General features: G+C 37.5%; 2 pseudogenes; both read right to left on the bottom strand.

Moving 5' to 3' along the window:
• Positions 1 to 2,118: 2,118 nt before the first annotated feature.
• LOC110760269 (UDP-glucosyltransferase 29 pseudogene) lies at positions 2,119 to 3,645 on the bottom strand (annotated as a pseudogene).
• Positions 3,646 to 14,641: 10,996 nt separating this feature from the next.
• LOC110760277 (UDP-glucosyltransferase 29 pseudogene) lies at positions 14,642 to 16,344 on the bottom strand (annotated as a pseudogene).
• Positions 16,345 to 17,650: the final 1,306 nt, after the last annotated feature.

Genomic DNA, 17,650 nt, shown 5'->3' with positions numbered 1-17,650 from the left:
ACCCAGCGCGCCTTAAAAAAAAAAAAACATCTTGGCCAAAACGACGTTGTTTTGGACCAGGTTTAAAAAAAAAAAGGGGGGGGGGGGGGGGGGGGGGACTGGACAGTGTTCATGGGCTTTAATAAGCATTCTAGGGCCTGCTTAATAAATGATAAAAGGCTTTATGCCTTTAACGTTTAGGGCTTTTAAGAAGCCTTTTTTGTGTTTTTTTAAAATTAACAAAATGCTATTTTTTTCTATAACTTATGAATGACATTGGTATTGTTTAAATTATAAGGATATTTGGTTGCCAATTTTTTTAATTATTTAATAAAGCTTTTAGCCTTTCAAAATTGCACCTGGGCTAAAAAATTTCTGGATCCGCCAGTGCATGCACGCATGCATCGTTAGTTGTCATGTATGTAATTCCTCTTAGCTCAACTTTAGAAATTAGGACTTGGGTATTTGCTAGAAAGTTGAAGTACATTGAAGAGCTTATGAGGCTACAAAACCAAGATAATTTGTGCATTCATTCATAATGGGCATCATTAGAAAAATCAGCATTTGCATCACAATACTTTGTCTAGATGACTAGTCATACATGCCAAGTATTTTCAGCACATGATTTTTAATCAAGGCACATGATTTTGCTTATTATAAGTCTAATCATTGGCTGCCAAGTGTCCTTTTGACACGCCAAAAAGGCTAGGGCTAGTTTGGACTCACCAACTCTCTCATTTTACATTTTTCATATGGGTTTTTAGAGAGAGAGAGAGAGAGAGAGAGAGAGAGAGAGTTCTAGTGAGAGATTTGTGTATAAATTAAGTTTTGCTTTTTGGGAGAAAGGTTCATGGGTTCTTGAATTCCTTTTGGGCTTTCATTGAAGTTTCATTTCTCAAACTTTTTTGTTAGGGATACAAAGTTTTTATCTCTCATCTCTTTCATTTTCACCATTTTGGAAAACTTGGTTTTCTCTTTGATTTGTCTGAGAGTGTTCATGGCATAGAAATGAGTTTTCTAAATTTCATTTTAAAAGCTACTTCTTTTTTAGAAAATTTGAACATAGCTTTGCATATCAAAGTTTTAATCTCTCTCTCATCTCTTTCCTTTGCACCATTTTGCTCTTTGGTTTGTCTGAGAGTGTTCATAACTTATGGATATGAGGTTTTCAAATAGCTTTTGAAATCTACTTCTATTTTCGAAATCCACTTTGTGGGCTGCATAACTAGTTCTCATTTTCCATTTTTTTTTTCATTGTGCAAGGTTTCCATGTGAATCATTATATTAACTCTTATTTATTTTTACCACATAGGTAAATATTCATAAGTTAATACTTTGAACCCAATAAATAAATATGCAATCTGGGCCAATTTCGTGGCGTGATTTGCAATTGGGACGACATGGACATTTTGACTCAATTTAAAATAGCACATGTAGTGTAAGCCAAGAACATATCTATCATAACAGGCAAGGATTCGCAATTACTTGGAATCAAATGCAACAAAAATTTTGATTAAAAAAAATAAAAATGCAACAATATGATGTGATATGTCTCCATAAATTAGTTTTGATCAAGGTTGACTATGGTGAGTACGGTGTACTTATTAAAATTATATTTATTTCACAATTCCACATATCCTTTTTGGTAATTTTATATTAGAGTAAATTAATAATTCAATAAATACTTTGGTAGTAAGGTGTACTCAGTTAATTTAAAGGCTCGTTTAACAACACTCTTAAGTTTTTACCTAATGAGATATTTATTAATAGACTATGATTTGAATTGTGTAGTCGCTCAGCATTTGTGCCGCAATTACCTCAAACATATTAAGGTTTGTTCAGCTACAGCTTGTTTGGTGGGCATAATTATAGGTCAGGAAAAAGCCTGTATCAATAATTATGATTTTACGTATGGACAATTCACATCATTCACTCAATTCCAGAATTAGCATAATCCTAGTTAAAATATTTGGTGGCCTTAAAAAACCTGAATTGGACTACCAGTCCTTCTAATTATAACCACTCTTCTAATAACTTACAAATGCTAAGAACTACCAGTCAACTTAATTTCTTCCTAGGATAATTAAGAGATACTTAATATTCAAAAAATTTATTCTCAAATACATCCTGACGCGAGAATTCAAACACACATACATAAGCTGATGTGAGCATTCAAAATCATTAGAGAGAGTATTGAATGGTCAACATGTTTCAAACTACGTACAAAGAAAACGAACAACACTTGAAAGTAGTGAAATCGACATTTATTTTTATACACCGACGTGAGCAACTCTCGATTATCTTACACATTTAGGCACAAAGTTGCATCAATTCCTCCACCACCCCGTTAATCTCTTCATCCTCTTTCTTTTCCATGTTGTCTCTTATTTCCAATGCCTTTTTTCTCACTCCCTCTCCAATTTTCTTCGCCATTACATCTCTGATCACCTTTGCTACCTCTTTTCTTTCTAAACTGCCTTCTGCTGTTCTCTTAACCTCCACTCCAACACCCACTTCCTCTACTAGTCTAGAGTTAATTGGCTGGTCAAGATGCATAGGCATGGCTATAATTGGAACACCAAACTTGATGCTCTCCAACACTGAGCTCCATCCACAGTGACTCACAAACCCACCAACACTAGAATGCTTCAATATTTTCGCCTGTGGGGCCCAACCCTCCACTATCACTCCCTTCTCTCCCACCCTCCCTAAAAACCCTTCTGGTAACACCTCTTCAACCCTGTAACCTTTCTCTTCCTTTGGAAATCTTATAACCCAAATAAAGCTAATTTTGCTAAGCTCTAACCCATGAGCTAGCTCTTCTATTTGCTCACTGGACAAAAAGTACTCACTCCCAAAGCAAACATACACAACCGAAGACCTTTCCCTTTTGTTCAGCCAATTCATGATCCATGTTTCCTCATCAACTTTTAGATCCATTGGCTCTTGAACAAGCGGACCAACTGGCACAATCTTCTTCCCCATTAAAGCAGAGAGATAATCAACATATTTTGCTTCAATCTCTCTAGATGTCTTCACCAAAATGATGCCAGAAGATAGGTCACTGCATTGCAGTACGCGGTCTCCATCCTTGATGCCATTTGATGAAGATTCTAAGAGATTGTTGAATTTTTTAGCTTCGTAATCCTGAAGATAGATCGAAGGAAAAGGAAACTTGTCACTAGGGTTCCTGAGATGGTGAACACTAAATGAGGTCAAGGCAGCACTGGTGGCGATGAACTCGACGGATGGAATATTTTGCAACGAAGCTAGAGAGGGTGCCCATGGTTGAAGAAAATCATATATGAGCAAATCTGGCTTTAGGGCTGTGAGGATGGTGGAGAAGTTATTGCTGGACATGTCGAAGGCCCTTTTGAGAGTGGACATGAGATGGGGAGGGAGGCCATTGGTGGTGTGGTAGTGAGGTGGGAGTTCAGGCAAATCATCATGCGGAAGATGAAGTTCCACAAATTCAATGCAATGAGAGTATTTTGGAGAGAGTTTTGGCTTGATGGAGGTGAGATTTACAGGTGTGGAACAAATTAAAATGTGAAAATTTCTCTTAGAGGTAAGCTTCTTGGCAAGCTCTAGGAAGGGAGATATGTGGCCGTGAGCTAGCCATGGAAGCATAAGAATAGTAAGGGTTCTTCGCTCAGAGTAAACCATTTTTTTTCTCTGAGACTTTGCTTGAGGTTGCTCGATTATAGGTTGATAGGTATGTTATTTATGGCTAGCTCTATACATATATATACACACACATAGCGCATAGTGCATAGTGCATGATATAGAAGTTGGAAGAAACGCGTGGAGTCTTCGTGACAGTGCATGCATACGTAGTTAAGTTCCAGAGTCGAGAGGAAACAATTTTTATGAAAAATACTTATACGATACAAAAGAAGTTTTAACTTCTTTTCTCCTTTGTTTGGCTTGATATAAAATGAATACACCAACCAGGGGAGGCGTTGGTAAGGGCGGAACTATGAATTTTTCGATGGGTGGACTAGTTAAAATTTTTAACTTAAAATCTAATGATATATTTCAACTTACAATTTATATATTTTTCAAGAAATAAAAGTATACATTAAATTATATAAACTACGCTAGTTCATAGCCCATAAACTAAGTGGAAACGACGATTGTGATGGACGAGACAGAAGCAGTAATAGTGGCTATGTTGGCTTTTTGTTGCTGTGTGTTTGTTTTTTTGTCATTTTTGATTGTTCTAGTATGAACTTCTTGTTTTATTTATTTTTTATTTTTTATTAATGAGAGTTTAAAAGTTGTAGTTGTATTGGTAGATTTGGACGATGCGCATTCATGTCTCGCTTGCAGCTTTATGTTGAAGTTTTTTTGGCCTTATGTGGCCTGTATGTGGATTAATCCTTTGTGGTTACTACATGCTTTCACATTTATATTACCCCTTTATGGATATTTGTATTTGTCTTTATGGCTAATGATTTCTGTGTCTAATTTCTAAATACAATTACTGCTTTTCTCTTTAAAAAACAAAAAATTTAATTCATTTAATAGGAATCTCTTTTTCAAATAATAAAAAGAATGTCCTCGTACCTTGCCTTAGATGATCTCCCAGAAGAAAACTTGAGTTAGAAGAGTCTAGATTTTTGTAGTTATAATGAGGTGGCACAAATTCAATGCATAGAGAGATTTTTATTTTTATTTTACAACAATGTTTCTTCATTGAAGAAGTATCATGATTTTGGTAGTGATGATGTGTCACAAATTAAATGCATGGAGGGTATCAAAGAGTTTAGGGTTGCATCAAGATGAGGTTTACAGTACTGGAGGGAGACATGTGGCCATGGAGGCATAAGAAACATACCGATGCTTCGATATAGACTGAGAATAATCCAATTTTTTTATTCCTTTGTTGGTGACAGAGGTGTGAGTGATGACAAAAAACTGTTTGAAGAAGAGAAACGTGGAAGCTTCATTTAGACAATATTGGTGTAAGTGCTTACGTAAATTAAAAAGTATTGGTCACGAATTGGCCACATAACAAAAAATTGTCGTTTATACCATGGTTTTCTAGTAGTGCGCACAAACATAGTTTGCTATGACTTTAACACTCGAGAGGGTGTTAAGAAATCAGAAATTAGTGTTGTTGCACAAACAAGTGCAAAACAATTAAACAAATCAAAACTTGCAAATAATAACTAATATTAACGTTCAAGGGTTTAAATTGAAATAGTCTTTAAACTTATTCCCGATTTTCATTTTGGTACTCAAACTAATTTATTCGTTCGTGCCAAACTAGTGCCACCGTTATATTCAGTTAATTTTGCTCTTAATTTAAGGATTAAAATTGTCAATTTAGACTAAACATTAGTAAAGTAATTAAAAATAAAAGTGAAATATCATCAAAATTAGATTTTTTTTTTGTCCACACCTAGAGGTCTATCGGGACTTCCCTGTCTTAGGTGGTTAAGGTGGAGACAATATCGGTGCATTGTTTGGACGGGTAGTGGACTCCTATTGGGCCTTTTGGTATAGCAATTGGTATCAGAGCCTGATTCGGTTAAGATGCTCTGGTTTAAAGATGGAGTCATTGACATGTTCAAGGAGGAAACTCAAGTAAAAATTATTGGACCGACGGAGAAAGGTGGAGCGGGCTAGTAGAGCAAGGGCTAATGGAGCAACAGCAAAGGCTAAAGGAAATCCTACTCACGGCTAATTAGGTGGAGTAAGGGCTCCTAGCAAGGCTCAAGAATATCCTAGGGGTAGCTGAAGCAAGGGCTCCTATTGAGGCTCAAGAAAATCCTTGCCGAAAAAGGTGGAGTTGACGGGGCTGACTCTTGAAAAGTGCAGGTGTTATGAATGGGTGGGTTAACTTGGTTTGGATCTTGCCAAGGTGGAGATTCTTGGTGTTGGTGGCTCGATACAAGCCATGATGTCTAAATCTCACATTAGAGATCACAACAATAATATATAGTTCAAATATAGGTGGTCTACTCCTAATTGCACGTAGGCCTTTTGTGATAAAATTCCACACTTAGAGGTCCATTGGGTCTTCTTTCTTGGTTAAGGTGCGGACAATATATTAGTGCATGTTTGATTATATTAAACATTACAATAAATGTTTCATATTTCATTATTGTCTTGTTTCATTATCTGAATCGATCATCCAATCGAATACCCATTAGATTGAACTGGATTGGATTTAAACCTCTAATCCGATCGAATTGGATCGAAAAAATCATTATCAAATCTATATTTCGGATGCGTAGATTAAATTATATTAGTTTCGAACTGATAAACAACCCTACTATTTCGGTTTAAAAAATTGATAATAACACTAATATATACATATCTAAAATTTTGTAATAACTAATGTTAACATATTAAAAAATTGCGAACAACTAATAATAGCCAATTAAAAAATTGCTAATAATTAATATAAGCACTTATGATAACACATTTGTAGCCTAAAACTAAGAAGAGACAATGAAAGTCTTAAAATACACGGATGCAGTGTGAGCAAAAAGCCTTCGATGCCTAAGTTAGTTGACTGTATGGAGAAAAATAAGGTTTCTTAGCTCAAAGAACAGTTACTTTAGGAGCAAATAATTTCATAACCATTGCGGTGGCCCCATGTGGAATTTAAAAAAAAAAAAATTTCAAGAGATGGCTACAAGATATTTCGCCTATTTATAGACAAGGAAAATAAACCAAAAAGGTAATCAATTCCAAAATCAATGATTGGTCTCAAGATCAATTTTGATTCTCTCTCTCTATGAGAAAATCCTCCTGCAATTTTCATGAAAAAACACATCTCCCTAAGATAATTTTTCTGACTTAGGCATCGGAGGACCCTTGGCCAACACTACACCAATTTTTATCCTATTGATTATTACTTTTTTGCAGGTAGTTTCGAGGAGTGATTAAAGTTGAGTGAAGTTCTTCATTTAATTGACCCAGGAGGAGATTTGCTACCACAGTTACCTTCTCCAATAATTGGAGGTTGGTTTATATAGGACTCTGTCATGAATGTTTTACCACCTCGAGTAGCTACATGTTGAACGATGATAGGGGTACTAAGGCCTAGTTTGGGAATGCTGTCACTTCTAAAAAAATTGTTTCTACTGTGCTTTGAAAATAATTAGCTGTAAAGTAAAGTAGGTTGATGTTTGGTAAATAATATTTTTAAAGTGCTGTTAGTACAAAAAGCAGTGTCAAAATTGTTTGATAAATTTTAATGTAAAACTGTTGTAACTGTGAATGATGACTAAAATATACATGATGTTGAAAGTGTTATGTGCTAATCATATGGTGGTACTGGTGGTGGTGGGGTAGGGGTGGGGGTGAAAGAGATGGAGGTGAAGGTGATGGTGGTGTTGAAGGGGGAGCTGGTGGGTAGTTGTGGTAGTTGTGGTGGTGGGGATGGCGGGTGTGGAGGTGGAGGTGGTGGTGGCGATGGCAACATGGTGGAGGTGGTGGTGGCGGTGGCGATGGTTGTAGAGGTGGTGAATGTGGTGGTGGAGTTGGATGTGGAAGTGGAGGTGGTGTCATTTTTAAAAATGAATGATGGTATTTTGGGAATTAAAAAAATTCATTAAAGGCTCATCTCTGCTTCTTTTGAAAGTAGTTTTGAAAAGCAACTCAGAGCCTGCTTTTAAAAACTGCTATCAAAAGGCCACTGCTTTTAAAATAATTGGGATATTTTATTTTTACCAAACACCTTAAACTGCTTAACTTTAAAGTAAAGCAGGTTTTTGACCAAAAAAAAAAAAAAAGCAATCCCAAATGGGGCCTAAGACCCATTAACTCCTACATCAAGTTAATTAGCCATTTAACTTGGGGTGTGTGGGAGCGGATGAGCTTAATCTCCTTTTTATTGCTCCCATAATAAATAAAGAGATGTTGAGAATTTGGGCTAATTTATCGGAGGTGTGCTCCTTAAGGAAGAGTCTTGCTAGGCTTATCCCTTAGAGCGGCCATTCAACCGTTGCCAAAGGCCTGCAAGGCACTTAGGCACTTGTCTATTGACTCCTCTTTGAGTCTTTGGTTAGACGCCTTGTTGGCCTTCTTCTGTTATGTTGGACTTAGTTGTAGCCAATATTTCTTAGTACCCTCGCAGAGGAAGCTATCGCTGCCAGCTACGAGCATAATGCTCAGTGCTCATAAATAATAGGTGACGATGTGTTATTGGGGCATAGATACTTTCTTCAACAATAAAACAAAAGCCCATAACCACTTCTCGTAACTTCTCATATTTCGTCATATCCGTGGATCTGACCTAATGGCTCTCACCTCTTCTTATTTTGTCGGTCTGATTTTCATCTACATTCTCGCGTCAAAATCCATAGATCAAGCTTCAATCATATTGCTCACAAGGCAGCAATAATAACTTTTAAGGTTAGCTATACACTCGTTGTTTCTCCTTTGTCGTTGAACTTTCAATTATGTAAAATCACAATGATTTCACAATTATGTGCTTTTTCTTATTTGCAGATGAGTAATGATGACGTATATTTTTAAGGAAATCAGTTTGGTCATTATTGATATCATGGATGAATGGACATTAAGATAATTTCTTTTGGGTTTGATATTGAGAATTTAGATTGTGAGGGAGATTTATTGACACAGCACAAAAGCACGAGAAAAGGGATCTTAAGCGATCACTCTAAAGTAATAATGTTGGAATCCACCAACGATCTAGAGTCTACTAGAAAATAGAGAAAAACATACAATGCCATGATTTGGCTTAAATAGGAAACCAAGAAAGCCTAAAACCATAGGAAATCCTAGGTTCCAGTATATTCTTAAAACTTAGCTAGCAAGAAAATAATAAAATCCTAGTTAAAAGCATATTAGGAAAATAATATCTTACTTATTATAAAATTAATTATAAATCTTGCCAAAGAACATCTACGCTCCAAACTTAATCAAGGAACCTAAAAGTTTCAAAGATACCCCTTCCGTCTTTTATCTCCATAATTGATATTTGACTGCGATTCTGCCTTCTTACAGGCTCTCTTGCCAATTTCAAACCAACTTATTTTCTTTATTTTCCTTCATAAGGATTTACCCATATTTTATCCTACATCATCTATACGTTGTATTACTTGATGGAAAGCCATTGATTGTTGATTATTAGGAAATTTGTAAAATACAACTTGAACTTTTAGGTATGTGCATCATTAACCACCTGAACTTTTAAAGTGTTGCAATCCACCACTTACGTCTAATTATGTTAAAATTTCCATTAAGGTTAAGGGAATTGCTGTCAATTAATTATAACTAAAAAGATTTTTAAAAACTGAAAAACAAAAAAAGACTAACATTAAAAGACCCCATTTAGGTTTGGGGTCATTCTCATTATGGACCCAGGGTATCAATTTCATCAATTTACACGCCAATATTTTCAAACTTATCGAATTTTATCCTTCCATTAAGTTAACTGTGTGGTCAATCATTAACTGCTGACGTGGCCATCGTGCTACCCAAAAATTTAAGTTTTCTTGACTTAAAAAATAATTTAAAATTTTAGAAATTAATTTGACAAGCTAACCAACAAGAACATAAAATTGAAATAAATAAAATAAAAGCAAACCCTACCTAACCTCCACTTTCCCCAGCCGCACCAACCCCTACCCACTGCCACCCCATACCCAGCCCCCACCCGCCCCTGCAAGCCACCTTCCATCCCTACTTGCAACCCACACCCCTACCCATGACCCAGCACCCCACAAACCTGACAGGACCCGCCCCGGACTCCCCGGAACCTGGAACGAATCTCGTCTTAATTTCCGACATCTTACCGATGCCGGACCCACTTACTAAGAACCGAGACTTTCTACCAAAATTTCGGCAGAGTCTCCCCTGTAAATTTAACATTTCCCAAGCTTCCAACCTGTTAAAAACACAAGTTACAACCCAACAGCCAGCATGCATTACACAAAACATAGTGTTTACAAACCATGGCCTCCGGCCTCACAATTTGAAACGCTAACAGGGCAATAACAGAGCATATCTAACAGAGTTCGACATACAAACAGAAAAGGAAGTTTAACGAATTTACAGAGTACAGAAGCTCTACAAAGGCTCAGAGTACTGAAGCTCACGGTTTAGGAGCACACGACTCAGCTCTGCTGCTCGATCCAGTCAACTACTGGCTGGGGGGCGCAAAACAAAAAATTGTGAGTGGACAAAACAAAGTTTAGTTCCATTTAAACCAAAGTAATATAACCCCACCGTTTAGAAAACGATGCAGAAAAACCAATGCACTTAAAACTGTCATAGCCTTAATTATACAAAGTTTGCTCAAAACTAGAGCTAAATCCGAAATCCAGTGTGAAACTTACAAATCAACCCATCCAAACCTTTCCTCATAAAACCCAAACTAAACTCTCGAAACATGTGCCCATTGGCCCGACAAGCGAGGAAGTATCCTCACTGAGAAACAAGAACGAAAGAATAAATATGTATGTAAATATATTTATATGTATAAGTATATATATATATATACACAAAAGACAACACCTAGTTGTATCAAGGAAACAATCCAACTAGGGATTGTTTGACTAGTCCACATGGAAAATCCTCAAATTGACCATGTGGCTAGGGAACGAGCCGTCCAACTAGGGGACTAACTCTCAGCCAGCACGTACGATCGAAAACCTCAAGACTCGTACGCTTGAAACAGCCCTACGCGTGCAGACTACCCAATTAAGGGTCTACAGCAACACCTCGTTAAGGATGCCTCGGGTCCCAACATTTCCAAGTATCTCACGTTTCCATAATCAAGTTCCAATCCAGAGGAGGTACACAGGGTAGTGCTTAAAGCACTTTAAACCGACATTCTAAATCTCACCTCTTTCCACATCTCATAACAACCTCCCAAGTACCCCACACTTAAACCACAAAGATAGATAGCCATTTCTCAAATATCATTTATATAAGCTCAAGATACTTAAATATGTCAAAACCCAGATATATCACAAATACTTTACCAAAAATAATAGTTTCAACTATAAAGTATAAGGTGAATTTCGATAAACCCTCGAATTCTTATGCATAAAAATCATGCTATTTATTTGAAAACAATGTCCACTCACAAGTAGTCCCACGCTGCTTGACTCTGAGAGGGTCCCGCCTGCTGTGTATGCGGGGTCGGATTACCTATTTCAGAATACGAGCACGACATTAAAATCAAACGCTTCGAACGAGGGCTTTAAAATTAAAAATCCTAATTTCCCAGGTTTCAAGTAAGCACGAGCAACTAAACGTTCCGAAGGTCCAACTAAGGGTTTCAAGTGCTGGAATAGTCTCGGAAGACGCTCGGTCAACTGGGCGGTCAAACTTTCCAAATTGGGTCAAGCGGGCCCATGGGACCCACGACCTTAGTTTTAAGATCCGGAAGTTCCTAGGAGTTCCACATGGTCTAGGATATACGCCTTGCAAGTTTGGTCCAGATCAGACGGTCAGATTGCTCACGATCACACGATCGGATGATTAATGTAAAACACAAACTTTAAGTTATTGAATCGGAACATCCGGGGCTCCGATTCACGATCCGCGAAATCCTACACGATCCTAGGAATACAAGAAACAACATATGTGAATTTGGGTTTGATCCAACAATCCAAACATATCAAACCCGGAAATCACACAATATGCAAAATCCGTTCGGGGTTCAAACGTTATCCAAATTGAGATCCGAGCACACGTATGCGCTCGTGACAACCCAAGGATTATTTTAGAATAAAATGGGACCCCATCATACTGCCCACGTGCCAGTAGCGCGTGGGTGGCTTGATCAAATTCAGGCGATCGGAAAACTTCAAGATCAAAGGCCAAGGTTCCTATCCTAGGTAAAAGACACTATTTGTAGTCACTTTTGTTCTTGGACCTACCCCAAAAAATCGACGGAAGTGGCCGGAATTTCAATTTGAAAACCGGCCAAACTTAGGGTTCAAAATCGAGTTACTCAATCTAGAAATCAACCAAATCCTACTCAACCAGTATCTAGATCACGAGAAATAGGTGAGAAACCATACCTTACTCATTGGGATTGGTGGTCGGACAGCGAAGATCGAGTGGCTGTTCGGTTCATTTTTACACATGATTTATCATGTTATTCACCTAATATTTTGAGTTAGTTCTTGACATTTATAGCCTTTTACTTCCTTTTTGTGTTTTCATAGGTTTTACCTTTGTTAGAATGAAAATGAGCTAAAAGTGCATTATTGGTTATAAATTCTGTTTTTGTTCATTTTCGTAGGTCAACTTCTTGGCTTTGGACCAGCATGTTCCGGTGCTTGGATGAGATGAATATCTTCATGAAACTTGTTCCAATGGATGTTGACTACAACATATCCAAATTTGAGCTCCATTGGACAAGTATAGTCTATCCAACGGATCCAGAATTTTACCATAGCTCCAGAGAATTGTCTTGGGCCAGCTTTTACCTCCACTTGATGTCATCTTATTTCTAATTGTTACCATACCATTTGGTAACAATGAATTACTTTGATTAAGTGTAATTTTCTGAGACAAAGAGCATATTTGTGAAGACAAAAATACATCATGGCAAGGGGACAAGGAAGAGACAAAGGTGAAAGTGCCATGATGGAAAGGAGGAGAGAGAGGGATGAAGAATGATGAGAGGCATCTTGCATCAGCCTTTGAACGTGGGAATTGAATTGGGCAGACCACTTGGGAGTTGGAGATCAGTTTTATTCATTCCATTTTTGCAGAGAGCTAGAGGGAGCTCAAGGAGCAACCAAGGAGGGGGGAGAATGGCATAACAATTGTAGAGAACCTTGGGGAGCCTTGAGGCAAGGATTCAAGGGGTTGAAGATGCAATTCTCTTTCCCCTCTTTGTTCTTAGTTCCTTTCATTTTATTTGTTTCTTGTAATTTCTTAGTTTCAATGTAACTTCTTATTTTTCTAGGGCTTTGGTTGAAGCCCTAAACATGATTACACTTTTGTTTTGATGTTTTGAGTTTATGAATTTTTAGATGTTGTTGATGGATTCCATTCACTAATTGAATCTTATGATATGTGTTTGCTTCCTTTGATTGATCACCTTAGGTTGTATGCATGTAGCTAAAGTTGAGAAGTTGTGTAAGATACCCAAGAACATAATTTCTAATTAGCAACAAATGATTGAACTTGTTTAAATGAGCATCATGTGAATTGGTTTCTTGACAACAATTGATGAATTCATCTTCACTAAAATAATCTATCCTCGATATATGTTTTTCTTTGATTGATCACCTTTGAAAGCATGCTTCTTGAGGTTGTTGGGATTATGTGTATCCTCATGTTTTCCTAAGCAACAAATGGATGAAAAATAAGAATCATCCATGTGAATTGGTTTCTTGGATGCCTAATGTAAACATCATATTATTAGGGTTCTTGTGATGTTCATATTCTCTTTGAACTTAATGAGTTTTTCTTGTAATTGAATCGAAGTACTAAGCACACCCAGATTTGGTTATAGGGAAGACACAAGTATTGTAGCACTAACCCTGCACTTTACGTATATTAGAGAGAATCAATGCGTCTTGAGCCACTAATCCCGGTCTTGATTGCGAACATCTTCATCAATATGTTTAGAGTTCATTACTTGAGTATCCATGAACATTGGTAGAATTGTTTAGGGTGGATTCCGAAACCCTAGTGTTTGTTACATTTTACTTTCACTTTTGATTTTCATTCTTGTCATTCTTGTTAAACTTAGAGTTCATTTACATTCAAGCATTAGAAATAGGTCACTCAAATCAGCTCCAAAACCCCCCCAATGTGTGTGTGTTTGTGTTGTTGGAAACGTTGTGTGTTTTCTTCATTGAATTCTGTTTATTTCCGTAACTGTGTTTGACTTTTGGTCCGCAATGTGTTCTTCCATTTTCTGTGCTGAATCCAACCGTATAAAGAATGTGAAATTTGGACAAACGGTTGGAAAGTTATAGGTAAAAAACTGAACAGAGGTCGAAGCTGAAAAACAGAGAAACGAATCAGTCCAAATGGTGATAAAAGGGTGATAGAAAGTGCTGTTTGTGTTTTTCTTTGGTTTCTTGTTTTGTTCTTTTCTTTTACATTTCTTTATTCATTCTTAGCTTCCAATTTGTATTGTGCATTTGTGTTGTGTTAAATAAGTGTTCTTTACATACTCAAATTAGAACTTGTAGGAAGCCGACAGTTCTTCGTGGGATCGACCCCGTACTTACATAATCTATACCTCAATAAATTTGTGCACCTGTGGGTATTTTTAATTCGTTGTTTGCACATTAATTTGTGTCAGTTATTAATACAACACCAACTCTCACTCTCACATCTGCCCCTTTCACTCTCTAGAAAGAACTTGGCCCATGGCCCAAAAAAAAGAAAAAGAAAAAAAAAGAACTTGGCCTTTGTCCTCCATTGGAGCAAAACCTCCTCATAAATTATAGGTGTCTAACCTCCTTATTTATTCTTCCTTTTATCACTTCCCTTGAAGAGTTGATGAGAATCTGAAGTCAATTTCTTATAGAAGTCTCAATTGGGAATGGATGAAGTCAATTTATATTTAAAAATTTTATTCTCAGATACATACATGTATACATACACACATACATATGCTGACGTGAGCATTCAAACATACACACATAAGCTGATGTGAGCATTCAAAATCATTAGAAAATGAGTACTGAGTGGTCAACATCTTTTCAAACTACAAAGAAAACCAACACCACTTGAAACTACAAAGAAGTCAAAACCAACATTGATTTTTATACACTGACGTGAGCAATAATCACCATACACATGATTATTATTCAAGTGTGTCCACATCTCTTAAAAGTTGACATTCGATCCCCTTTTCGTACAAAGTTGCATCAATTCCTCCACCACCCCATCAATCTCTGCATCCTCTTTCTTTTTCATGTTGTCTCTTATTTCCAATGCCTTTTTCCTCACTCCCTCTCCAATTTTCTCCACAACCACATCTCTGATCACCTTTGCTACCTCTTCTCTTTGCCGGCTGCCTTCTGCGGTTCTCTTAACCTCCACACCAACACCCGCCTCCTCTACTAATCTAGAGTTAATCGGCTGGTCAAGATGCATAGGCATGGCTATAATTGGAACACCAAACTTGATGCTCTCCAACACTGAGCTCCATCCACAGTGACTCACAAACCCACCAACACTAGAATGCTTCAATATTTTTGCCTGTGGAGCCCAACCCTCCACTATAATTCCCTTCTCCCCCACCCTCTCTAAAAACCCTTCTGGTAATACTTCTTCAACCCTTCTACCTTTCTCTTCCTTTGGAAATCTTATAACCCAAATAAAGCTCGCTTTGCTAAGCTCTAACCCATGAGCTATCTCTTCGATTTCCTCCTTGGTTAGAAAGTACTCACTGCCAAAGCCAACATACACAACCGATGCCCTCTCCCTTTTGTTCAGCCATTTCATGATCCATGTTTCCTCATCGACTTTTAGATCCATTGGCTCTTGAACAAGCGGACCAACTGGCACGATCTTCTTCCCCATTACACCAGAGAGATAATCAACATATTTTGCTTCAATCTCTCTAGATGTCTTCACCAAAATGATATCAGAAGATAGATCACTGCATTGCTGTATGCGGTCTCCGTCCTTGATGCCATTTGATGAAGATTCTAACAGATTGTTGAACTTTTGAGCTTCGTAATCTCGAAGATTGATTGAAGGAAAAGGAAACTTGGCACTAGGGTTCTTGAGATGGTGAACACCAAATGAAGTCATGGCAGCACTGGTGGTGATGAACTCGACGGATGGAATATTTTGCAACGAAGCTAGAGAGGGTGCCCATGGTTGAAGAAAATCATATATGAGCAAATCTGGCTTTAGGGTTGTGAGGATGGTGGAGAAGTTATTGCTGGACATGTCGAAGGCCCTTTTGAGAGTGGACATGAGATGGGGAGGGAGGCCATTGGTGGTGTGGTAATGAGGTGGCAGTTCAGGCAACTCTTCATGTGGAAGATGAAGTTCCACAAATTCAATGCAATGAGAGTATTTTGGAGAGAGTTTTGGTTTGATGGAGGTGAGATTTACAGGTGTGGAACAAATAAAGATGTGAAAATTTCTCTTAGAGGTAAGCTTCTTGGCAAGCTCTAGGAAGGGAGATATGTGGCCGTGAGCTAGCCATGGAAGCATAAGAATAGTAATGCTTCTTTGCTGAGAGTAAACCATTTTTCTCTGAGTCTTTGGTTGAGGTTGCTTCGATTATAGGCTGACAGGTAGTTGCTTCGATTTGGTTGAGGTTGCTCTATACACAGGGACGGATCCAGAAATCTGCTCTCCGGGGGTCAACATATATAAGCTCACAATTTTTTACATATAGAAGACCCGTAGAAATGAATGAAAATGCAATAAAAATTACATACATGTTTTTTTTAAAAAAAATTATGAGGAACATGTTTATTAGATTGTTATATGCATATTTCGGAATTTTAAAAAAACCTGTCCAAAAGGCCATGATAATAAAATAAAAAAAAGTAAAGTGACCTGGTCCTAGACGGTGTCGTTTTGAGATGAAACTACAGCAAAGAGGAGGAAATGAAACACAAACCAAAGGGAATTTGAGATGAAAAAAATACAGAAGAAAAAGTGGACCAGAAGTAGCAATGAAGGAACAAAAGGGCATAAAGAATAAATAAAAAAGGAAGTGGGACACATCATGCATGCGCGTATCTTCAGCTGTGGGAATAAAAAAGAAGAAAAGCTTTTGATTGGACCAGCAGACAAAGAACCATATAATATATAACATAGACATAGGCTTTTAAATACATAATATAGGACGACGTCGTTTTGACTTCAAGGGAAAAAAGAAACAAGGAAGCGCAAGCAGCGCTGCGTGCTGGAGGATGCTGCGCGCTGGGTAGGAGCAGCGCTGCGCGCTCTATGGGGACTTTCGTCGAGCAGTTTGCAGGGGTCAATTTTCTCCCCTCTAATGGCAGATCCCAGAGTTGCAGGGGTCACTTGACCACCTTTGCTCCTCTGTGGATCCGTCCCTGTCTATACATATACACACACACGTAGTGCTGTATAGAAGTTCGAAGAAACGCGTGGAGTCTTCGTGCATGCATAAGTAAGTTCCAGAGACAATGCAAAAGCTCCTTTGAAAGGACCCATATGACACAACAGAAGTTTAAACTTGTTCTTCTGCTTCTTCTTTATTTGGCCTGATATACACACAATTATGAGGGGCTACAATTACCTAACGGTTAGCTAATTAATATTTAGGTTTTACTATTGGAATTATGAGTAACTCACCGACGTATTCAAATTAATATTTATCTTTGTGACAGACAAATCTTGTTGAAGATTTATGCAAGGGGTTTGTAGCTCAAGTAATTAAGAGCATTTATCAGTGCATCTGAGATCATAGGTTCGATTTTCCTTTCCCGGTTTGAATTAGTAGGAAAAAAAATTTTGTTTGAGATTTATAATATAAAAATGGGTGAGCAGTTGCCATGAATGTTTAGGAGTCATGTTTGGTTCTGAGAAGTGGCACTTCCCCAAGTTCGGTTTTCACTAACTTTTAATTTAATGGGTTCTTATTTATTTATTTATTTTCCCTTAACGTTGAAAGACTTTGAATAGATGACCTCCCAAAAGAGAAATTGAGTTAGAAGTTTCATGATTTTGGTAGTGAATGCATAGAGAGTCTTTCAAAGAGTTTTAG

The sequence above is a fragment of the Prunus avium genome, chromosome 2, assembly GCF_965620075.1.
Source record: "Prunus avium chromosome 2, drPruAviu1.hap1.1, whole genome shotgun sequence".
Lineage (NCBI taxonomy): Eukaryota > Viridiplantae > Streptophyta > Magnoliopsida > Rosales > Rosaceae > Prunus > Prunus avium.
This window is presented reverse-complemented; position numbering and strand designations above follow the sequence as displayed.